The sequence below is a fragment of the Symphalangus syndactylus genome, chromosome 10, assembly GCF_028878055.3.
Source record: "Symphalangus syndactylus isolate Jambi chromosome 10, NHGRI_mSymSyn1-v2.1_pri, whole genome shotgun sequence".
NCBI lineage: Eukaryota > Metazoa > Chordata > Mammalia > Primates > Hylobatidae > Symphalangus > Symphalangus syndactylus.
The window spans coordinates 7325001-7335335 of record NC_072432.2 but is presented as its reverse complement, the minus strand read 5'-3'; the positions used below and the strand labels follow the sequence as shown (position 1 = coordinate 7335335).

General features: G+C 43.9%; 1 long non-coding RNA gene across 1 annotated transcript in view; it reads right to left on the bottom strand.

The window, feature by feature from the left end:
* Positions 1 to 5123: 5123 nt before the first annotated feature.
* LOC129491808 (uncharacterized) overlaps positions 5124 to 10335 on the bottom strand; it is a 146954-nt gene continuing 141742 nt past the window's right edge. The window contains exon 3 of the long non-coding RNA XR_010113790.1: positions 5124 to 5872. This is a non-coding gene — a long non-coding RNA (uncharacterized lncRNA). The remainder of the gene's footprint in view (positions 5873 to 10335) is intronic.

Below are 10335 nucleotides of genomic sequence, written 5' to 3'. Positions count from 1 at the left end.
TGCACCTGCTGTCTGTGGTTTGTCTCCCGAGTTACACTCCATGAGCGTCATCTCCTGAGGTCACTCAGGCCTCCGCATTGCCATGTCCAAGGGTGCATCCAGACCCTGACCTCCCGAGTCATCTCAGCAGCATTTTACAGACAGTCCTTACGTCCTTCAGCGCTTCCTTCCTCCGTGTTCCAAGAGGCCACAATGGCCCCTGCAGCCATCTCCTTGGCGGACCCCACTCTCCTCCCAAGCCCCTTGGCGTTGCCTAACCCGAGTGCTCGGGCTCCAGCCCCCTCTTTCCTTTGTGAACACGCACCGCTTTGGTAACCACCGCATGCAGTCTCGAGGCTTTAAATAAACGCCAGGTGTCGGGGCCGCTGAGTAATTGACAACAGGCCGCAAGGGCGGCAGCGGAGGAGCCTCCACTGATTTGCTGCGATGGTGTGAGCCAGAGGTGAGGCCTGAAGGCCCCTGTTTCATTTTCCCCTCAGAGCAGAGACAGCTGAGGGTGCTGGGTGTCAGCACAGAGCAGAGAGGGCCCGTCACGGAACCGTGGACGGAGCCCTAAGGACGGGGCCTGATTTTATGGCTCTGGGAGTCCCAGGGTGGAGAGGAGACGCGCTAGGAAAGGACTCCCTGAAGAGGCCTCGGAGTGGAGGTGTCGGGCCAGGGGTGCGGATAAGGGGTGAGGATAGGAGTGCGGATAAGGGGTGCAGATAGGGGTGCGGATAAGGGGTGCGGATAAGTGGTGTGGATAAGGGGTGTGGATAAGGGGTGCGGTAAGGGGTGTGGATAAGGGGTGTGGTAAGGTGTGCGGATAAGGGGTGCGGATAAGGGGTGTGGATAAGTGGTGTGGATAAGGGGTGTGGATAACGGGTGTGGATAAGGAGTGTGGATAAGGGGTGTGGATAAGAGGTGCGGATAGGGGGTGAGGATAGGATTGCAGATAAGGGGTGTGGATAAGGGGTGCGGATAAGGTGCGGATAAGGGGTGCAGTAAGGGGTGTGGATAAAGGGTGCGGATAGGGGGTGAGGATAGGAGTGCAGATAAGGGGTGTGGATAAGGGGTGCGGATAAGGTGTGGATAAGGGGTGCAGTAAGGGATGTGGATAAGGGGTGCGGATAGGAGCGTGGCCACCAGTGGGCCTAATCCTTACCTGCCAGCTCCATCCCCGGTGGACCCCAGGGCTTGGCTGTGCCCCGAGTCTGTTGTGGGGACGGTAGCATCTCCAAGAAGTCTTCCAGGAAAAGCTTTGTTATCACACGGGGTTAGGGCTGAAAACCACACACAGATTTTTAACCAAGAGCCAGGATTTTCATCCAGATATTGCAAGACGTTCCAGTCCATCCTTATATCCAGCAGCCTTCTTGGTTCTTCATTCTGATGTGTCCTAGATACCTCAAGCTGAATGTGCTAAAAAATGAGACCCCGCTGCCTGAATCGAGTGCCCCTACCCTCCTCCCCATTCCAGTTGTTGATACACCCATTCTTCCAATTGTTCAAGCCAACATCTTTGATGGCTCCAGAAAATTCATGAATTTTCTCTTGTTCCCTTATGCATTCCCAGTCCATCAGGACATCCTAGTCATTCAATATTCAAGCCTTTCCCATGATCATTCCAGTCCTCACCAACTGCACAGCCCCCCGATGCAGGTCACCACCTTCTTTTTATAAAAACTTCCAAGCAAATTGAACACTTCTTAAACATGAGTCAAAGGAAAACTTTCAAACAACCATAATTTAAAAATCATGTATGCAAAACTTATTCAGACAAAAAGGTGGTACATTAAACTAATGTGTATAGTGATCCCTCACTGGCATAGGGCACATTTTGCAATTGTGCATTCGTTTGATTTCTTTTGCTATCTTGTTTTTTAAGCCTCATCTAGATCATAAGTATTCCACATCTGTGCTTTCTCCAGAGGCTTTTTATTTGTACGTTGTACAAGCATTCTAATTTTTCTCCTCATCTTGAATAGCATGCTACTGTGGCTAACCGACTCATCAAGGTTAACCATTCTTCTTGCCACCTTCAAAAATTACATTCTTAGAGGAACTGCACAACCAAGTCAGACACTGTGGGCAAATTTAATTAACTAAATGTCAGAGACCATAGTTGTTACAAATGACATAAAGGGAAAAAAACAGGCTAGGGCATAACCTTGAGAGACTTGTTATTGTTGCTGAGTGTTTTTAAAGGACTGTTCACTTGGGCATAATACCTTCAGTCCCAAGAGCGGTGAATAAAACCATGAATATTTCTATAAATAACAAATCACCTCAATTCTCCTATAATTATCTCATGTTGAGACAACATGAAAGGTTAAAAAAAATAAGTGGGAGGCTTTCATTCTTTTTTTCTGCCTCTGCTTTTCTCTGGAATGTGAAGTTGTGCATTTAGCTGATCCCATCTTCAGAAAGGTTGCTGGATCAGCTGCAGGCTAATCAATGGTCACATCTGGAGGGCCTGCAGACAGAGCAGCCGCTCTTGAAAGAGCTACAAATCGTTTTCACCTTCCTCATCCAACAGAGCCATAGAGAGCTGGATTGCTCCTTGAGCTAGGAGGATATAAATATTTCCAACATCTTCCTCACTTGCCAAGCTCACCTTGGCCTTGGTACTAAATATCTATGTGTGTTCCCATCTTGCTTTTGTGCTATGGCCACACCACATGTTTCTCAACCATCCACAGGTTCTAGGCAGCATTGCCTATTGGATATAGCACAGGTCTCATGTCCATCTGCTACTACCCGATCTCTAACAAAGAATATTTGCTGGAGGGTGTGAGCACTCCATTCCGCCTCCTACTCTGATTGTGTTGGATTACACCAGTCATATGAGACTTCCTGCTGGCCTTCCAAACTCTTGACCCGTTCCAAACATCCAGAGCTGTCTGCATCCTTCAACCTGGTCGAACAACAGAGCTTCAGCCAGGACTCCTCCGACTTATGGAATGAACACTTCTGGGTTATTGAACCTGAATTTCTTTCCTTATGGGTGGGTGTCAACTATTATAAACTCAACCTTACCACATTTCCAGCATGGGACTTTATTATTTCAACTCTATTTCTACCAGAATAATACTTTAGAAACGCTGCAAAGTATAAGGTTTTGTCAAATTGTCACCATTTTATTTTTACATTTGCCTGCTGTTTTTACCACAACAACACTGCAAAAACCACGAATGCTTTTAACTAAAAATATTTAGACGGTGCATTTCCTTCCAGCTTTTTACACACAACAATCCAATCAACATATGTCAACAGAAATCTATCATCATCTCTGTTATTTCTGACAGACTTCACGCCAGTGAAGGAGCACTGTGTAAAATGAAATGTTTAAAAAAACTCAGAGAATCCAACCTACTGCCTTCTACAACTGGGAAGAGCTGTTCTTATTTAAGGAATTCATTGACTTCAAAAATATGTAACTAACATCTTAAGTTCCTCTTGTTCAGATGACTTCACTCATTCTTTATCAGCCAAGGTGAGCAGAATCTAGGAATGGGTTGTTTCTTTCTGTCAAGGCAAGGAGCACCGGATGTGGGAGTGCTCCTGAGACAGAAGGCGTCAGGCATAAGAATGGAATCACCGGCCAGGCGCGGTGGCTTACGCCTGTAATCCCAACACTTTGGGAGGCAGAGGCAGGCAGATCACGAGGTCAGGAGTTGGAGAACAGCTTGGCCAGCATGGTGAAACCCCATCTCTACTAAAAATACAAAAATTAGCCAGGCGTGGTGACACATGCCTGTAATCCCACCTACTTGGGAGGCTGAGGCAGGAAAATCACCTGAACCTGGGAGGCAGAGGTTGTGGTGAGCCAAGATCATACCACTGCACTCCAGCCTGGGAGACAGAGTGAGACTCTGTCACACACACACAAAAATAAAATAAATAAATAAATAAATAAACAGAATCACGTTGTTCCGTGGTGACTGAGATGAAGAGAGAGTTTTGCAAGCTCCTTGGAGAGGGGACTTCTGAATAAAAGCGGGGACTTGCAGGGAGCAAAGGGAGAAAAAGAGTAAATTATATGGCTAAAAACCACAGAAGTTGAGTTAAGCCCTTGTTTAGAAGGATCCCCTAACGTTCCCCTGGTCTCTTCCCTAGAGATATGATGTCTGCAGGGTTGGCCATGCAGCCACTGGAAGCTGTAGTTTGGATGGTGGCTGTAGGGACTCTTGCGGAGAGGGCACAGACACAGGTTGACTCTGGCTGGGTTCACGCGTCACATGCCTGAAATCTCCACCTTCTATGTCCTGACTACAGCCGCAGAAGCCCCAGCCCCATCCCTCGGGAAACCACTAGGTTATCTTCACATGTAATGGGAAAACGGTGTGAGGTTTACCTAAGACAACAACAACAAAAACCTGGACTGAAGAAAAAAATTCTGCCTTTTGAAAACATGCCTTACCGTCTCGTCACACAAATATTTTACCCATAAATTATGTATATCGTTTTTCCTATAGTTTCTCCACACAAAATGTATGAACATTTTAGAGCTATGTTAAAATGTGTTTGGATTTCTCAGGAAAAGTATGATTATTTACTTTTTCTCGTCTAATAATGTCTTCAATTTGTCAGTAGCACATAGAGCAGCCGAGAAGAGGTACTTAAGCATGTCAGCAAAGCAGAGTACATTTACACCCATTTAAAAACCGTTTAAGATACTAGCTCGTGAAACAAAAGCAGCAGCAGGATTAAAGAATTAATTAAACTTTACAAGTAGAGCTCCAAGTAGATGTGGAATGGTTGTAAGCATGAAAAACAGTATCTTCAGTACTCACTGGTTTCTAAGAAAAGTGAATTAACTACTTGAAGTGAAGAATGAGGAATAATCTTGAAATAGGTGAAGAACAAAGAACTATGAGCTCTAAAAAGAAATGGGTAATTGCTACCATGAGGTAATATATATGTTTGAATATACAACACAAACGTAATTGCTACATACAGTCAACATTGGAGTAATTTGGTGAAATGAAGGCTATTTAACTAGAAAAATGGATACCAGAAATTTTAGTGAGAATGTTTTCGTATAATTGGGATACCTGTGACCTAAATCTAACAAGGAATATTTTGCATAGTTTTAATGAAGTTATGGAGTAGAATCACAATAATAGATCACTTCAGAAACAGACTTTAAGGAAATGATTTATTGGTATATGAGTCTGTGCTTAAACAACCATGGAAGAAGGGAACTCAGAACATACTTCCTGTTGGTATTAGAGTTCATGGGGTGTGCATACTGGGTTTCACCTGTGGCTGAGAGGTCATCACTTCCTGTTGGTATTAGTGTTTGTGGAATGTACATGCTGGGCTTCACCTATGGCTGGGAGGTCATCACTTCCTGTTGGTATTAGTGTTCGTGGGGTGTGCATGCTGAGTTCCACCTGTGGCTGAGAGGTCATCACTTCTTGTTGGTATTAGAGTTCATGGGGTGTGCATGCTGGGTTTCGCCTGTGGCTGAGAGGTCATCACTTCCTCTTGGTATTAGAGTTCATGGAATGTACATGCTGGGTTTCACCTGTGGCTGAGAGGTCATCACTTCCTGTTGGTATTACAGTTCGTGGGGTGCGCATGCTGGATTTCACCTGTGGCTGAGAGGTCATCACTTCCTGTTGGTATTAGAGTTCGTGGGGTGTGCATGCTGGGTTTCACCTGTGGCTGAGAGGTCATCACTTCCTGTTGGTATTAGAGTTCATGGGGTGTGCATACTGGGTTTCACCTGTGGCTGAGAGGTCATCACTTCGTGTTGGTATTACAGTTCGTGGGGTGTGCATGCTGGGTTTCACCTATGGCTGAGAGGTCATCTTGAGAACGATTTCATGAACAACATCCTTTGGCTCCTCCTGGGAGGTGTTTTAATTGTCTTTGCCTTACATATCTGTTAAGGAAGAAACAATGAAAACAATTTTCCCCTCATCTCTCCCAGGAGGTATGATGTCAGCAGAGCTGGCTCTGCAGCCTTCGCAAGTTTTAGTTTGGATCAGCAAGTTGGAGATTAGAGACAGAACTTTACACCAAGTCAGGCTAGCACGAACTGATACAGCAACTACTCATAAAGGGAAGCAAAAAAATCACCTAATTCCCATCAGAGTTGACCTACATTATGTAGTTTTATTTAATGTCCTCTAATTACTTGATATAATTCATGCAATGCAATTATTTGACATTGCTACCCAACCTAATATACCAAACATATTGACAACAACATTTTTCTGGGATATTTTCTGCTAGGCTTAATGCTAACAAGCTGTTGCCCCTGTGTGAGTGCCAAGATGAGCCCAGCAATGGGACCCACTGCTTAGGGAGGACCCTGGGTTACTAGCTTGTTCCGGAGTCCCACAGGAGAGCACCCCGCTATTGACTACTCAGTTCTCACACCACTTGTCTGTATTTGAACTACTTTGAAACCTTTATATAGAAAGTATGTCATGGCATTCTTTGGTTTCCTTGTGCACCCCAAAGAGGGCATATTTTGCATATTTATTTCACCTCTGTTCTTTTCTCAGCTTCCCAAGACAATTAAGTTACCTTTCACTGGTACTAAGTCACTTTTTTAATAATACTGATTCAAAGTCTTAGACAACAGTCACACGCAATGAAATACTTTTCTTAAACTATAAACTACAAAAAAGTAGGTGTTGTACCTTAATAACAGCAAGAAAAATAAAAGCTCAGCGTGGTACCACAGAAGTCATGTGGGGCCTATCAGATGCTGATTCTCCATGTGTTAAGGCTCACTGTTTCCTGCACCTGACTTGGGGTTTGGATGAGGACCCCAAAGCCTCACCCAAGCTCTCTCCCACATATTTAATCACATTACTATCTGATTCCCACCAAAAAAAATAAAAATAGAATTGGGATTTGGGCCATCATTGATGTTCACAGCAATAAATGCACCCCTGATGGTCAGGAACGGAGCCCTCCCAAGTGTAGCTTGCAGTAAAGGATTGCTTGCAGAAAATTCTAAAGGGATTAGGTGTCTCAATTGGTTGTGATGCAACATCATGCCCTGGAGATTCCACGGGAATGGGAGATTCTGTGTGTAATAGATAACTGAGTGCGTGGGCCAGTCCTCCTTCTTTGCCTCGACAATGTTAAGTGCAAAGTGAGTTGTGTATATATACGCTTGCTTTGTTTTCACCTTTTAACTATTTAGGGCTTAGGTCTGGGTTTCTCTTGGAATGAATATAAATAGAAGACAGAGCCACCCACTCCCACCTGACTTAGAAAGTGGCTTCCCGATTGTCACAGTGAAGAGATAAATAAAGGTAAATCTTGGACTTGATGATGATGATGTGGCGGGAACATTAGGGACCAGTGTGAGGACTCAGAAAATATGAGTTGATGGACTTCATGTTTTCCCTGAGAACGGCAGCTACAGTGGGGAGGCAGCCAGGCCCATCCAGCAAGGATACTCGTGGGAGTCAATTCTGAATATAATCCCAGAAAATGACTGGATTTTAATCAAATAGAAAGAAACTCAGGAAAAGTAATATTTGAAATATTAACATAATTGAAAACATAAAACAACATGTTCACACCCATTAGCTGGTGAAGCTTGAGACACTCTGTTTATATCCCAAATATTGGTTGACTAATATTTGATGTCATCTTTAAGCTAGAACAAAATAAGTCCTAGAAACAGTAGAACCAAGTTCTAGAACATTGACTGAAGCCGGAACTGTCCCTGTCCAACTTGTTTTGAATTTCTTTCCACTTTTCTGTGCATGATATTAATCTCTGCCTTCATTAAACTTGGGGGAATTCAATGATACTGAGTGTCCCCAGCTTTCCCTGAGGCACTAGTTTGACCGTGTGTTATTTTTGGTGACATAACGGCCGTGTTAATGACACATGTGGAAAAGCCATTGGTCAGCAGGCAGGAGTCGTCAGTGCCTCTGAGACTCACTGCTGCACAAGGCAGTGAATAAATATTTAATGAGACCCTTTTCCATTAAAAAATAATGGATTACACTAGACTCTAAAGATCAACTTGAATTACTTCAGCAAAAGCCATCAACATTAGTCACGAGAGACGGATTCCTTGTCAGTGGTATAATAAACTCATGGTATTTGGAGATTAACATCTTTGTGACTTTGAATCTGCTCATCTCCTACTATTCAGAAGGCTCACCTAAAAACGGAAATTTTCCCATGAGGCCTCCTGCTCCCCAGAGCCCATGTCCCAGGGAGAACTTGGAAAATCAACACGATGGGCCTCTGGCGGGGGTCTGAGTGGATGATGTTGGGATGATCTTAACTATGCTTTGGTTAGTTGCTCATCAACTCTGATTAAATCAAATCAAAAGTTTTCCTACATCCTATTTTGCCACAGGCATAGGTACAGAGCAAACGTAAGCTGGTGTTGACCATAAATAGCATAAGCTGCCTCCATGCACTGCTAATGGGACCCTTGACTGAATTCTTTGGAGCCTGGGAAGCTCTGGAGGCTGAGGCAGCAGTCACCATGTGGGCCTGGGCCTGCGTGGGGCGCCTAGGTCCGAAGGTTTAACTTTATGCGGATACATCCAACCTTAAGGATCTGCCATCGGTGTCTTCTTGTTGGGGGAGACATCTTGCCTCCTCTCTTGCGCTCTCCGATCTCTGTGATCTAAAGGACACATCCTCTGTGGAACCCTTCTGTCAATTGATCATTAATGCTACAGAGAAAGTGTTCACTGCTGGCCAGAAGGAACCAAATGCTATCCATCCACAAGCAGGAAAGTCAAGGATCCCGTACACCAAGGTGTTAGGACGGGACGGAAGAAAATCTTGGCCTTCCTTATTTTTAGGCCTAAAGTCATGGTCCTAAGGATCGTCATTCACTTATCAATCTCAATTTGCCTCCCCTCATTTTCTCTGCATGAAAGATGTTACTTTCGGGTTGGGGAGGAGAGCAGGGAGAAGCTGGTGATGTGGATGCCCTGCGAGAAATCGAGGAAAGCCCTGGGCGAGTCTTTCACCACGCTTTGCACCTGTATTCCTACTGCATTTACCAGCTACCTTTCCGCTCTTTGCAGAAGTGGCCATTTCACTTCAGAAGTGCATTTCAGGTTTTTCGGCTCTGCCACTGAGAGGCATTTATTTATGTCGCCATCGGCCCTTTTATGATGTGTGCTAGCACCTGGCAGGTGCTTGGCCTTCCGGAGGACGCAGTGTTATGCCCCGATGTTACTCACTGCTATGACGGCTTTCATCAAGTGGGTGGTGGGGCTGACGCGAATATTTTTGAGGAAATGATTACTTTGAAGGTCTGTGCCTGAACCCTTCCCGTGGAGGGGGAAGAGAAGCTCACAGGAGTGGGTGTTACGATGGGGCCCTGAGTGTGCTGTGCACCCTGTGTTGTAAAGCAGACACCACAGGAAAAAATATACCGGGAGGGAAACAGAAAGGGACTCAAGATTCAAATGCATACTTTCAAGTCAGTCCTCATTTGTATTGCTTTAAGACAAAACATTAGATTTTTGTCTTAAATGTACTAATAAAAATATACCTGAATGCAGAAAGCAAAAATATGCCTGAATTCCAGAAGACTGGAATATGACTTGCAATTTTCTGAACTTATAAGTAAGCTTAGGGTTCCAAAACTGACGATACAACGGCCTTAGGATTGGCTTTAAAATGATCTAGTGATGTAACTTCGAACTCAATCCATTATGAAGCCAGTTTTCTCCAGGTTCTTTGGGAAATGCCTGAATGGATTCAACATTCTAACAAAATTATTTGGGTTCTTTGTCCAATTTACTTTCTAAGGAATGACTCTAAAAGCAAAATATTAGTATGAAGTTTATAAAAAATGAAGCTGTTCCTGTCTGCGGTTTTCCTGGAAGCAGCCCTCACTCACAGAAAATGACAGCATTCTCCACGGAATTGATATTTGCTGCCACTGGGCTCCGGATCACATGGACATTTCCTGCTATCTGCCCACAGAACTTGGCACCACTCCCTTCGTTAATTTCATTTTTCAGTTACCCAATTTTATAAACAACTGTTTCCTGCTTGGGCCTCGATTGTCATACATGAGAAGACGGTGCCAACAGTGTAACATAGCGTGATGCTGAGCCCCACAAACAAGGACTTGTATTTTCTTGAATAAAAATGAACAAAATTATGACCCAAAGAATAATCTAAAATTGTAGATATTCAACTGAGTTTTTCTATTTCAAATTTTCCCTGTACTATGTGTACTCACTGAGTTTTGGAAGAATAAAAATGAAAAATAATAAAACTGTCAAGTAAACATATTTAACAAATAAACATATTGGACAGTTTTATTATTTTTCATTTTTATTCTTCCAAAACTCAATGAGTATAAATAGTATACAAGTATGTTTATGTGAC